At 46.5% G+C, this 14,996-nt stretch overlaps 1 protein-coding gene across 1 annotated transcript in view; it reads left to right on the top strand.

Moving 5' to 3' along the window:
• Nucleotides 1-14,996, top strand: part of LOC309543844 (protein mono-ADP-ribosyltransferase PARP10-like) — a gene marked incomplete at its 5' end in the record, with an annotated part of 102,487 nt that overhangs the window by 53,636 nt on the left and 33,855 nt on the right. The window lies entirely within an intron of this gene.

Below are 14,996 nucleotides of genomic sequence, written 5' to 3'. Positions count from 1 at the left end.
TCTAACCTATCCCTAATCTATTCCTAACCCTAACCTAACCCTAGGTCTAACCTCTTCCTAACCCTAACCCTGGGTCTAACCTAACCCTAATCCCAAAGCCTTTGGGCCTCAGAAAGCAACACAGCAAGTTTTCCTCATTCAAACTGATAAAAGGGCTAAATTTCCAGCTTCCACTGAGCTCTTCTCATACATAAGACATGCCTTGCTCCTGAGGCCTAAGGACAAGTTTGAGAAGCTCCATGGCACCACACATGCTCCCAAGCATCTCTTCAAGGCACATAACACCCCCCCCCCCCCATCTAACATTAATGGATTCTGATGATATTCCTGGGGGTATGTAGCCCTCCTCTAGAAGGTTGTGATGATGATGATGAAGGGGTCAGAGCTGGGACCCCCAGAGGTAGCTGGATGTAACTTTCCAAGATGTATTCTATGAAATAATTTTACAGCATTAGACCTACAAAACCAGAAAAGTGCTTCCTCCAAGAATATTTCATCTCCGCATATAGAGCGGCCTACTGCCGCAACGTACGGATAGAGCGACCTACCGCCGCAACATAGGAATAGAGCGACCTACCACCGCAACGTAGGAATAGAGCGACCTACCGCCGCAACGTACGGATAGAGCGACCTACCGCCGCAACATAGGAATAGAGCGACCTACCGCCGCAACTTAGGGATAGAGCGACCTACCGCCGCAACGTACAGATAGAGCGACCTACCGCCGCAACATATGGATAGAGCGACCTACCGCCGCAACGTACGGATAGAGCGACCTACCGCCGCAACGTAGGAATAGAGCGACCTACCGCCGCAACGTACGGATAGAGCGACCTACTGCCGCAACGTACGGATAGAGCGACCTACCGCCGCAAGGTACGGATAGAGCAACCTACTGCCGCAACGTACGGATAGAGCGACCTACCGCCGCAACGTACGGATAGAGCAACCTACTGCCGCAACGTACGGATAGAGCGACCTACTGCCGCAACGTACGGATAGAGCGACCTACCGCCGCAACGTAGGAATAGATCGCCCTACCGCCACAACATACGGATAGAGCGACCTACCGCCGCAATGTACGGATAGAGCGACCTACCGCCTGCAACGTAGGAATAGAGCGACCTACCGCCGCAACGTAGGAATAGAGCGGCCTACCGCCGCAACGTAGGAATAGAGCGACCTACTGCCGCAACATAGGAATAGAGCGACCTACCGTCGCAACGTAGGAATAGAGCGACCTACCACCTCCCTCAAGCTCCTCCCCATCAGTCTTGCACAGGTGTGCTGACTCCTCTCCTGAACTGAAACGGCTTCCTCTGATATCACTGTGAGCTTCTCATAATGTGCATTAGAAGCGGCAGCAAGTCAGATAGAGCTCCGCCTCATTTTCTGGCTGGTGGAAGTCCAACATCATCTAGCATTTTCCTCCCCAGCCTGACTGTCCCTGGGCCCGCCCCTTCCATTTTTGGATTTCACTTCTTTCAGTCATGGAGGCTCAGAATCACTTGTGGGCGTTACCTATGCAAATACAACCTGCCTGGGACTGCCTACTTCTCCAGACTGACACCCACCCATCAAGACATTTTAATGTTTGTATAACTCCTCCTATTGCTTGCATCAGGGCTGAGGGCTCTGGAGGCAGGGTGATGTGATGTTTTCTGGAAGCCTTGCCCCTGGTAAGCCCCTCCCACCAGCCATGATTTCCCTGCATTGCATAGAGAAGCACAGAGACCCAGTGATGATGTCACTATCATGTTGATGAGGGGGGAGGGAGGAACCAGGAAAGATAAATTATAGCCAAAACAAAACTTCAACTTTAAATTCTCATGAGCTTATTTCCACCATTACAAATGGAATAATGAAGAGGTTGGATGGACGGGGGAGGAACAGATGGGAGCTCAGGTTACTCCTCTTCAGGTGCTCCATTCATCCTATACGATTCATAAAAGAAGCTCCCACAATGCTGCAGTGCAAACTACACCCCACACAATGCCACCCTCCGTATTCCATTCCTCCATAGATGAGCCTTCTGTCTGTAGTCCCACCCATGGAGAGTGGAGACTTCTATGAAGAAGGAACATATCTGGGCCACCAAGAGGTCCAAGCTGCACATCATGGAGGCTCAGTATTACCAGTGGGGGTTACCTATGCATATACAGCCTGCCTGGGACCGCCTACTCCTCCAGACCGACACCCACCCAGGTAACATTCTGCACTCTCATCCCCCCACAGTCATGGAACGGCCTCCACTGGTCTCACTGCTTCTCCTGACAACCGGTCTTCTCTGTAGGGCCCCACCACCTTCCATCATTCCGCGACCAGCACCGATTCCTTGGAGACGAGAGGCATAGAACACCTGGATCTGTCACCGATGGGTCCTCTGACAAGCTAGACGGACCTGTTACTTGGAATCCCACAGACGTGTAAAGCCTGGATTACCCCAACCCCCACCTGTTTTTATACAGCCTCTTCCCAGGTTGTATCTGTCCCTAACTATTGGCTCCTGTGCCACCCTGAATCTGGTCAGCTGAAGCCTGCATCGGAGTGCTTGGGGGCAGGTGGTGAGCTTTTCCCCTTCGAAAACAAAACCCTTTCTCCTGATTGGAGCAAAAATTCCTCCTATCAGAACAAATTCTATTTCTCTATCGTTCATAATTCATAATTCATAATTTGTAATTCTTGACCATTGGGTTATGCTGCCCCCTACAGGAGTAGAACACTAGGCAGGAAAAATCCCACCCACTCTGCTGTAGGCTTCAGTTTGTTTCTTTTTTATGTAGTAAGGATTCAGCGCTGAATTTAGAGAAACAATATGTAGACCAACAGCTAACACTTCAAGGGCAATCCAAACATCTTTAAGACAATATGTAAACAGCAGTGCAGCGCAGTCCTAAAACTATCTAATAGGTGACCCAAAATGACAACATTAGAATAAGCATTGATAAGTTGATATTAATATTGCGAGAGACGGTCCATAGCTTGAAGAGATGCAAGGAAAGAAAGATCGTCCACTTGTGGTTTGAGAACCCCCACAACTCAAAGGTTATCGACGCTACATAGACGATGTTTTCATGATCTGGGAAGGTGACAGGGATAGCCTCCAAATGTTCATCAACAAATTAAATAGTAATGATAAAAACATCGTCTTAACTTGGAACTTGCAAAGTGAACACATTGTTTTTCTGGATTTAGAAGTATATAAGGCTGATGGGGTTTTTAAAACACGTAACTATTCTAAACCCATGGACCGCAATTCTTTTATTCCTCTAGATAGCGGTCCTCACAGACAGTGGCTGTGTAATATCCCCCGTGGACAATTCACACGGTTAAGGCAGAATTGTACCACTGAGGAGGATTTTATGTTTTAGCTGAAAGGTTTTTAGAGAAGGGATACACACAGAAAGATGTGAAAAAAGAATTGGAATTGGTCAAAAATCTGCACCGAGAAAGTTTACTGGATGAATCTAGATCTAAAGAGTTGAATAATGATTTTAGGATGGTTTTAGATTTTAATATTCAACATAAAAAAGTCAAACGAATCATCCGCAAGCATTGGGCCATTTTAAAGGAGGATCGGGTTTTAGGTCCGGTGTAACGTGAGAATTACCTACCCCGTGAGAATTACCTACCCTCGTCACTTCCGGGCAGAAACAGCTGAGCAGTGCGCATGCTCAGAGCCCCGGATACCTAATGGAAGAACAGAGGAGCAGAGTAGTGCGCATGCTCACTAGTATGAAACGATAACGGTGTACCGTGAAATAAACCTACCGACGCGGCGGTTACATAAAACAGCTGTGCAGAAATACGAGTCATCTCCGCTCCTGTCCCGGTCACTTCCCTGCTCTCGGCAAGTAAATATAAAAGCGGCTCTCGGCTCCGTGATTTATGTTTTCATACAGCCGCCGCCGCTTTTATATTTACTATCCGAGATGAGGGAAGTGACAGGGACAGGAGCGGAGATGACTCGTATTTCAGCACAGTTGTTTTAATGTAACCGCTGCGTTACATACAGTGCCGAGCACCGGAAGTGACGAGGGGTAGGTAATTTTCTCGGAACACCGGCTTTGTCTGAAAAACCTAAATTTGTGTATGGAAAAGCACCATGCTTGAGAGATAAAGTTGCCCTAGGAGTTGTAGATCTCCCCTCGTACTAAGAATAATGGGTTATTCCCCTTTTTTAGCAGGCTTTTATGCATGTGGCAAGTGTGCCACCTGTAAGAGAAATATCAAAAGGCTTCACATCCACAGTCACACAAAATAATTACTAAATGAAGAATTTAACATGTAAAGCACACCTTGTGTGGCACATGTTATTAGAGTGCGACTGTGGGTTACAATATATTGGACGTACGTCAAGAGCTTTACATGTACGGGTTGGCAAAGGTCTAGTAACCCATAATGTATCAAGGCATTTCAGAAACCACCATCAGAGAAACCCTAGTGGTCTGAAATTCTGGGGGATCGAAAAAGTTGTTCATCATTGGAGAGGTGGTATTTTTATTCGACAACTGAGTCGTCGTGAATCCTTTTGGATCTATGAGGCCAAAGTTTTAACGCCTCTAGGATTGAACGTCGACTTTGACCTCAATTGTTTTATATCTGATAGATAAAATGTGTTTTACGGTCATTGAAAAATATTTGTTCTTCTATCTTTTATATGGAAATTTTTATAAATTTTTTAATATATTTATGGATTTGAGTGTATTATATTTATGAAAATGTATTTTAGATGTACTAATTAATTTTATGTTCTGCACTTACCTTTTTATTGCTCTGTATCCTTATTGTGTTTAACATGTTTTTAACAGAGTTAAGCAGTGTGCTGCCATCTTGTGGTTGATTACTGGTATGGCCAGGGGTCTATGAGGATCAACATTACGAATCATCTATTGATTCAATTACCGGAATTTTGCATTGAATTGCATTACTCAAATATATTCTAAATTGCCCTTATTCAGATTTGACTAGGAAAATAAAAGTGTTCTCTTTTTTTTAACAACCTAGTCAGTTCCAGGCAAGCTTCCTTAGTTCTTAAGTAACGTCCATTCTACTTCCGGGTTGAAGGCAAGTTTACATAGTGATGGTTAAAGCCAAAGGTTTTCTGTGGATTAGTAGGAAGTATTGTACATATTTGCCCCGCCTATCCATTTCCTGTAAGAGGAGGCGCGAGTCTCCACGGCGACGGTGAACGCCGGAGACAGGATGGGGGCGGAGCTTACCATTATATAGAGCCGGATGAGAGACACATCAGTATCACCGCTGAGGAAGTCCACGCCCATCTCGGACGTAACGCGTACGGGGGATTGGTCCATCTGATCCATGGCCGTAACCAGGTAGTAACACAGCACGGTCCCAGCACGCTGCTTGCTCTGCATACTGTTACATGCTTTTTTATGTCGGATATAATGTAAGTGCGATTCTTTTGCTTATGAGCTAATAAGTTGTGGCATTGCATACAGAGAGCATTAGATCCCCTTTTCTTTAATTTCATATCTTGGGGGATGCACCCTGGAATGTTGCATATCCTTGACAGTACACTGTGGCAGTGTGAGACCTTGGAGCTGTGTTCCCTGATATTGAGAGATATGTGTTTGGACCCTGTAGGGTCGCATTATTAAGGTGAGAGACCGGTATTGCCTGGTGGAGGGAAGTTCCAAGCACGGAAGTCACTAGAACTGTATTTTTTCACCAAACCACAAGTGGACGATCTTTCTTTCCTTGCATCTCTTCAAGCTCTGGACCGTCTCTCGCAATATTAATATCAACTTATCAATGTTTATTATAATGTTGTCATTTTGGGTCACCTATCAGAGAGTTTTATGACTGCGCTGCACGACGGTTTGCATTCAGTTTGTTTCTGCCTAGTTTAGCAGTAGGAGGACCTAATGGAGGACCTAATTCCCTGCTGGGACTTCGGCCTTAGCTGGGGGTTTTTTTTAGGGAACCTTTTTCTAAGACTTTACTTTTTAGTTCAGTTTTGTTCCTGAGGGAACTACAAGTAACAGCCGGCTGTGTTTTGAACTGGATATATTAGATCCTTAACCACTTGCCGACTGCTGCATGACTATTTACGGCGGCAGTCAGCCCCTCACAGGCAAAGTGGCGTAGGGGTACGGCACTAGCCTGTGAGGCTCTAGGGGGTGAGCACGCACCTCCGGAGGTGCGCTCCCACCCCTGCTCGCTCCCTAACTTCCCGATGTCCACCAGTCACTCGCGATTGTCCGCCATGAAGGGAGAAAGGCAGGCGGCTAATGTAAACCCAACCGTCTGTCATTCTCCCCTGTGTAAGTGCAGAGATCATACAGTCCTGCTATGTAGGATCGTATATCTCTGTAGTTACACAAACAGTCACACCCCTTTACAGTAAGAAGCACGCCCCTAGGGACCCACTTAACCCCTCCTTCTCCAATAAAGTTAACCCCTTCCCTGCCAGTGTCATTTTTACAGTAACAGTGCATATATATAGCACTAATTACTGCACTAATGTCACTGGTACCCCCAAAAGTGTCAAAAATGTCAGTCAAGGGTCCGATCTGTCCGCCGCAATGTCACAGTCCCACAAAAAAAATCGCAGATCGCCGCCATTACTCGTTAAAAAAAAAAAAAAAACAATAAAAATGACAAAAATTTTTTCCCTTAGTTAGTAAACGCAATAACTTTTGCGCAAACCAATCAAAATTTGCGATTTTTTTTTTTTTACCAAACATATGTAGCAGAAAACAAATTGGCCTAAAATGTTAAAAAATTTTGATTTTTACATTTTTTTTCAGGGGGAATTTCATATAAAAATGTGAAAAATATTGTTAGTTTTGCAAAATTGTCGCTCTTTTCTTGTTTATAGCGCAAAAAAAGTAAAAATCGCACAGGAGATCAAATACCACCAAAAGAAAGCTCTGTTTGTGGGGAAAAAAGGACATAAATTTCATTTGGGTACAGCGTCGCATGACCGCGCAATTGTCCGTTAAAGTCACGCAGTGCAAAATCGCAAAATAGGGCCTGGTCAGGAAGGGGGTAAAATCTTCCGGGGCTTAAGTGGTTAAGGTCTCCCAGCCCGGCCAGCGAGTGTGCGCAGGTTATAGTCCAGCACTAGGCCTCGCCACGACAGAGCCCCGATGGACCGGATCTGGCCTGCGAGTGAAACACCTCACCGGGATGCATACGACCTGAGTCACAGCACACCCCCACCCCGGGCGGAGGGGTACGGTAGTCTGTTCAGAGTGGTGTCCACCTGATGCCGGTAGTATGGTGAGTAAGTGTCCCCTCCTTTGCAGTCTCGGGGTGGACATGGGCCCCTCCATGGGAATGTCGGACCCTTGGGTATCCCTCAGTTCCCCTGCTCTCTTGGTAATACCAGGCCCCCCCTTAGGCTTCTCCCCCCCACTCCCACAAGCAGGTCCCTAACTCAGGGGGTGGATGTATTGTGGCCGCTGCAGCGGTTCTGCGGGGGGGGGGGGGTTTATCCTGGTGAGGGCCCCTCCTGGGGACCCCCAGATGGCACTGTCTAATGACCTTCCTGGGGACTGCATGGCGCATTGTGGGGGCCACCATTTTGCTGTAGTTTCGCTCTGCATCAATGTAAACATTTTCCCATTGAAATGCATGGACAGCCATGTTCTGGTAGTTCCCCCATAGGAATGCATGGGGCAGCCATTTTCATATTCCTCACCCTGCTGCAGGCTGTGCTAGGCTGGGACTTGTGGTGCAGCGGTGCGGATCATGTTTTTTGCAGTTTTTTCTTAACCACTTTAGCCCTGGAAGATTTGGCTGCTCAATGACCAGGCCCTATTTTCTGATTCGGTACTGCATGACTTTAACTGACAATTGCGCGGTCGTGCGACGCTGCACCCAAATTAAATTGACGTCCTTTTTTCCCCACAAACAGAGCTTTCTTTTGGTGGTGTTTGTTTATAGCGCAAAAAATAAAAAATCGCACAGGTGATCAAAAAAAGAGCGACAATTCTGAAAAACTAACAATATTTTTCACATTTTTTTATATGAAATTCCCCCCCAAAAAATGTAAAAATCAAAATTTTTTTTAATTTTTGGCCAATTTGTTGTCTGCTACATATGTTTGGTAAAAAAATCGCAATAAGCGTATTTTGATTGGTTTGCGCAAAAGTTATTGCGTTTACTAACTAAGGGAAAGATTTTTGTTGTTTTTTACGAGTAATGGCGGCGATCTGCGATTTTTTTTTTTTTTTTTTTTTTTTTTTTTTTTTTTGCGGGACTGCGACATTGCGGCGGACAGATCGGACCCCTGACTGACATTTTTGACACTTTTGGGGGTACCAGTGACATTACTACAGTAATTAGTGCTATAAATATGCACTGTTACTGTAAAAATTACACTGGCAGGGAAGGGGTTAACTTTATTGGAGAAGGAGGGGTTAAGTGTGTCCATAGGGGCGTGCTTCTAACTGTTATGGGATGTGGCTGTTTGTGTAACTACAGAGATATACGATCCTACATAGCAGGACCGTATGATCTCTGCACTTACACAGGGGAGAATGACAGGCGGCTTTGTTTACATCAGCCGCCTGCCTTTCTCCCTCTGTAACGGACGATCGCGAGTGACCGGTGGACATCGGGTCCGCCGGTCACACGCGCAGGGATCACAGTGAACGAGCGGGGGTGGGAGCGCGCCTCCGGTGGCACGCGCTTGCCCCCTATTGGCTCGCAGGCGAGTGACGTACCCATACGTCCCTTTGCCTGTACAGGGCTGACCGCGGCAGTATATGTACTTGCGGCGGTCGGCAAGTGGTTAAGAACCAATTTATTGAACTTGGCTGCAAGTTGAAGGGAAGGACCTCCAAGGTGATATTCTCTGAAATATTATGTGCAACACAGGAAAGACGGGGACATTAGAGAGCTGAATGCATGGCTGAAGACCTGGTGTAAGAAGGAGGGATTTGGGTTTTTAGAGCACTGGCCTCACTTTTCATTGGGGTGCAACCTACAGTCAGGTCCATAAATATTGGGACATGGACACAATTCTAATCTTTTTGGCTCTATACACCACCACAATGGATTTGAAATGAAACAAACAAGATGTGCTTTACCTGCAGACTTTCAGCTTTAATTTGAGGGAATTTAAATCCAAATCAGGTGACCGGTGTAGGAATTACAACAGTTTGTATTTGTGCCTCCCACTTTTTAAGGGACCAAAAGTAATTACATAGTTACATAGTTAGTGAGGTTGAAAAAAGACATCAGTCCATCCAGTTCAACCTATGATGTGTGTGTGTGTTTGCTTTTAGCCGTACATTGTATACCCCTGTATGTTGTACATTGTATACCCCCTGTATGTTGTACATTGTATACCCCCTGTATGTTGTACATTGTATACCCCTGTATGTTGTACATTGTATATCCCCTGTATGTTGTACATTGTATGCCCCTGTATGTTGTACATTGTATACCCCTGTATGTTGTACATTGTATATCCCCTGTATGTTGTACATTGTATACCCCTGTATGTTGTACATTGTATACCCCTGTATGTTGTACATTGTATGCCCCTGTATGTTGTACATTGTATACCCCTGTATGTTGTACATTGTATACCCCTGTGTGTTGTACATTGTATAACCCTGTATGTTGTACATTGTATACCCCTGTATGTTGTACATTGTATACCCCTGTATGTTGTACATTGTATACCCCCTGTATGTTGTACATTGTATACCCCTGTATGTTGTACATTGTATACCCCTGTATGTTGTACATTGTATACCCCTGTATGTTGTACATTGTATATCCCCTGTATGTTGTACATTGTATACCCCTGTATGTTGTGGTCTTTAAGGTGTCCATCTAATAGTTTTTTGAAACTATCAATGCTCCCTGCTGATACGACTGCTTGTGGAAGAGAATTCCACATCCTTACCGCTCTTACAGTGAAGAACCCCTTACGCACTTTAAGGTTAAACCGCCTTTCCTCTAGTTTTAGTGAGTGGCCACGTGTCTTATTGTATCTCCTTTCTCTGAATAGTTTGTTCCTTATGCTCGGGTCGCCAGTACAGTATTTGTACATTGATATCATATCCCCCCTCAATCGTCTTTTCTCCAGAGAGAATAAGTTCAGAGCTTGTAGTCTTTCCTCATAGCTGATGTCCTCCATCCCCCTAATTATTTTTGTTGCCCTTCTCTGGACTTTCTCCAGTTCCAGCACATCCTTCCTGAGGACCGGTGCCCAGAACTGGACAGCATACTCCAGATGTGGCCGGACCAGAGTCTTGTAGAGAGGGAGAATAATCTCTTTATTTCTGGAGTGAATCCCCTTTTTTATACATCCCAGTATTCTGTTGGCTTTGCTTGCTGCGGCTTGGCATTGCATGCCACTGCCAAGCCTGTTGTCTACCAGTACCCCCAAGTCCTTTTCCATCCTAGACTCACCCAGAGGTTCCCCCCCTAGTGAGTAGCTTGCTTTCTGGTTTCTGGCCCCCAAGGGCATTACTTTACATTTTTCAACATTAAATCTCATCTGGGACAATTGGCTGCTCAGCTGTTCCATGGCCAGGTGTGTGTTATTCCCTCTTTATCCCATTTACAAGGAGCAGATAAATGATCCAGAGTTCTTTTCAAGTGTGCTATTTGCATTTGGAATCTGTTGCTGTCAACTCTCAATATGAGATCCAAAGAGCTGTCACTATCAGTGAAGCCATCATTAGGCTGAAAAAAACAAAACAAACCCATCAGAGAGATAGCAAAAACATTAGGTGTGGCCAAATCAACTGTTTGGAACATCCTTAAAAAGAAAGAACGCACCGGTGAGCTCAGCAACACCAAAAGACCCGGAAGACCACGGAAAACAACTGTGGTGGATGACCAAAGAATTCTTTCCCTGGTGAAGAAAACACCCTTCACAACAGTTGGCCAGATCAAGATCACTCTCCAGGAGGTAGGTGTATGTGTGTAAGATCAGGAACACTCTCCAGGAGGTAGGTGTATGCGTGTCAGATCAAGATCACTCTCCAGGAGGTAGGTGTATGTGTCTCAGATCAGGAACACTCTTCAGGAGGTAGGTGTGTGTGTGTCAGGTCAGGAACACTCTCCAGGAGGTAGGTGTATGTGTGTCAGATCAGGAACACTCTCCAGGAGGTAGGTGTATGTGTGTCAGATGAAGAACGCCCTCCAGGAGGTAGGTGTATGTGTGTCAGATCAGGAACACTCTCCAGGAGGTAGGTGTATGTGTGTCAGATCAAGAACACTCTCCAGGAGGTAGGTGTATGTGTGTCAGATCAGGAACACTCTCCAGGAGGTAGGTGTATGTGTGTCAGATCAGGAACACTCTCCAGGAGGTAGGTGTATGTGTGTCAGATCAAGATCACTCTCCAGGAGGTAGGTGTATGTGTGTCAGGTCAGGAACACTCTCCAGGAGGTAGGTGTATGTGTGTCAGATCAGGAACACTCTCCAGGAGGTAGGTGTATGTGTGTCAGATCAGGAACACTCTCCAGGAGGTAGGTGTATGTGTGTCAGATCAGGAACACTCTCCAGGAGGTAGGTGTATGTGTGTCAGATCAAGATCACTCTCCAGGAGGTAGGTGTATGTGTGTCAGATCAGGAACACTCTCCAGGAGGTAGGTGTATGTGTGTCAGATCAGGAACACTCTCCAGGAGGTAGGTGTATGTGTGTCAGATCAAGATCACTCTCCAGGAGGTAGGTGTATGTGTGTCAGATCAGGAACACTCTCCAGGAGGTAGGTGTATGTGTGTCAGATGAAGAACACTCTCCTGGAGGTAGGTGTATGTGTGTCAGATCAGGAACACTCTCCAGGAGGTAGGTGTATGTGTGTCAGATCAGGAACACTCTCCAGGAGGTAGGTGTGTATGTGTGTCAAAGTCAACAATCAAGAGAAGACTTCACCAGAGTGAATACAGAGGGTTCACCACAAGATGTAAACCATTGGTGAGCCTCAAAAACAGGAAGGCCAGATTAGAGTTTGCCAAACAACATCTAAAAAAGCCTTCACAGTTCTGGAACATCCTATGGACAGAGGAGACCAAGATCAACTTGTAGCAGAGTGATGGGAAGAGAAGAGTATGGAGAAGGAAAGGAACTGCTCATGATCCAAAGCATACCACCTCATCAGTGAAGCATGGTGGTGGTAGTGTCATGGCGTGGGCATGTATGGCTGCCAATGGAACTGGTTCTCTTGTATTTATTGATGATGTGACTGCTGACAGAAGCAGCAGGATGAATTCTGAAGTGTTTCGGGGAATATTATCTGCTGATATTCAGCCAAATGCTTCAGAACTCATTGGACGGCGCTTCACAGTGCAGATGGACAATGACCCGAAGCATACTGCGAAAGACACCAAAGAGTTTTTTAAGGGAAAGAAGTGGAATGTTATGCAATGGCCAAGTCAATCACCTGACCTGAATCCGATTGAGCATGCATTTCACTTGCTGAAGACAAAACTGAAGGGAAAATGCCCCAAGAACAAGCAGGAACTGAAGACAGTTGCAGTAGAGGCCTGGCAGAGCATCACCAGGGATGAAACCCAGCGTCTGGTGATGTCTATGCGTTCCACACTTCAGGCTGTAATTGACTGCAAAGGATTTGCAACCAAGTATTAAAAAGTGAAAGTTTGATTTATGATTGTTAATCCGTCCCATTACTTTTGGTCCCTTAAAAAGTGGGAGTCACATATACAAACTGTTGTAATTCCTACACCGTTCACCTGATTTGGATGTAAATTCCCTCAAATTAAAGCTGAAAGTCTGCAGGTAAAGCACATCTTGTTTGTTTCATTTCAAATCCATTGTGGTGATGTATAGAGCCAAAAAGATTAGAATTGTGTCCATGTCCCAATATTTATGGACCTGACTGTATATGCTAAAGATGGTGGCGTAGGTCTATGTCGGCTGCATTTAAGTGGTTGTAGCGGTGTGATACCTGCAGCTAGAGGCATCACCCCGGTACCGTTTTTTAGAGCCTTCCGCGGCTCTGCTGGGGTCACCCATCCCACCTGCGCGTCCACCGGCTGGTTGGAGTCCCAATCAAAGGCTGATGCGGCTTCGATCGGGTCTCTGATGACGTAATCGGAGGCGGCATCCATGACGTCACATCCAGGTTACTCGGCTGCTAAAGGCGCCAAATTTAAAAAGTGACAGTATTCAAAAATGACGTTTTCGGCGTTTTGAATACATGGAAGTGCAGTGGAGGGGTTTGGTGTCTTTTAGACCCCCGATCCCTCCATAAAGAGTACCTGTCACTGCATATTACTGTCACAAGGGATGTTTACATTGCTTGTAACAGCAATAAAAGTGATCAGATTTTTATTTATTTTTTAAAACGTGTGCTAAAATAAAAAAAAAATAAATAGGAAAAAAAAAAGTTTCTCTTACGTCCTCCGACAGTCGCCGCCTCTTCATATTCGTCACAATGGGGTATTAGACTTTGCTCCGAAGGAGTAGCTAGGCAACAGAATATGTTAACATTAAAGCTTTTAACATATCCCACCCTCAAGGGGTGGTCCCCTCAGTCAATACCCTCCTACTTCCTGCAACCATATCTCAGTTTCAATGTCTAGCTTGTCAGGAGTGGCTGGCTCTCTCTGTGCTGGGGCTTTCTGTCGCAGACTCTTTCTTCTTTTTTGATTTTTTGTTTGAGTTTTCTCTCTACCTTTACTTAGCTGTTCTTTTTGTCAGCATTAGTTAGTTCTTCAGATGAAGAGGATCATGCGGGCTGGGTCTCGGGCTGATCCCCCTGGTCGCAGGTCGTGGGTCAGTGGCTTCCCAGCCTGCCATCGAGCGTTCAGCCAGGTAACGCTCCTGGCACAGTGAACGACCCATCCCTGTTCGGTGCAGGGATGATTGGTGAGGTGGCTACCTCACTGGACGCTGTGCGGTTTCTTAACCCCCATTCTGTGCGTCTTGAATGCGACTCTCCCTGCCTCATGTGCAGCGGCTTGTTCGCCTGTGCGGGTCCCCCACGCCATTGTGAGGTAAGTGTATTTATGTGGGGACCTGTCTGTCTGGGGGGGTGTCAGTCTGGGACTGTGTAACCTGCCTCTATTCACACTGCTTGTCTCCCTATCTCTCGGCTGCATGCTGTGGGCTGCAAGGGGGGGGGGGGAGCTGTGTGACACTGTGTGTGTTAGACTGGTCAGTGTGAGAAGTGTGCTGTGGGGCATGTTTTTTTGGCATGTTTGGGCATATACAGCGATCGCTGCGGCGATCTGACATGTATTCCTATACAGGGATGTCACGTGTGCATTACTGCACTGTGGAGCGGCGGTTTCGGGGGCCAAACGGCCCCATTTTGCCTACACTCGCTCCAGCCGCATGTTTTACATGCATGGCGGCCATTTTCTTGTAGCCTCCATAGGCTTTCATAGAGCGCCCTGGCAGCATCACTTCCTCTTCTCCAGGAACACCGATCGAGGCAGCAGCAGTGGCGAGGGTCTCCTCAGGTTATATCCTTCTTATCCATTGCCTGTGTCAGTTTTATTGTCCCTGTGGGGGTCTCATTGTGCTTGTGTGTGGTGCGGTGGGCTGCGCTCGCCGCGCGTGTTAAAGGGGCAGTTAACCCTTTATTATCCGGCATTTGTTATAGGGGCAATGGATTCTCAGGAGGGCAAATTTCCTACCGCCTTGGTGGATAGCCAGGGGACCGCTGTTTCCCCCCCAGGGGGGGATTTAGCCACTATTGTGGCTGGCCTTGCTGCTCAGGTGCAGATGCTGGTGGCTGCTCAATCTACCAAGAGACCCAGAGTTTCTCTTTCCTCTGATTCTGAGGGTGAAGGTGATGGGGCTGTTATGGCGGGGGCCTCCTTATCGGGGTCCCGCTCCTCCCTGGATCTAGTGGGGTCAGAGGTGGAGGCTGAAGTTGAAGGGGTTGATAATTCTCCCCCTGGCTCGCCTGAAGAGCTTGCAATCATGGATGAATTGATTGCTTCCATAAAACAAACGCTGCGTTTGCAGGATGAAGTGTGTCCCCCTGCTGCCTTGGCGGCTTATGGGACGCAGAGAAAACGCAGGACGCCG

This window comes from Pelophylax lessonae, assembly GCF_965119305.1.
Source record: "Pelophylax lessonae genome assembly, contig: HAP1_SCAFFOLD_420, whole genome shotgun sequence".
In the NCBI taxonomy this organism is placed as follows: domain Eukaryota; kingdom Metazoa; phylum Chordata; class Amphibia; order Anura; family Ranidae; genus Pelophylax; species Pelophylax lessonae.
This window is presented reverse-complemented; position numbering and strand designations above follow the sequence as displayed.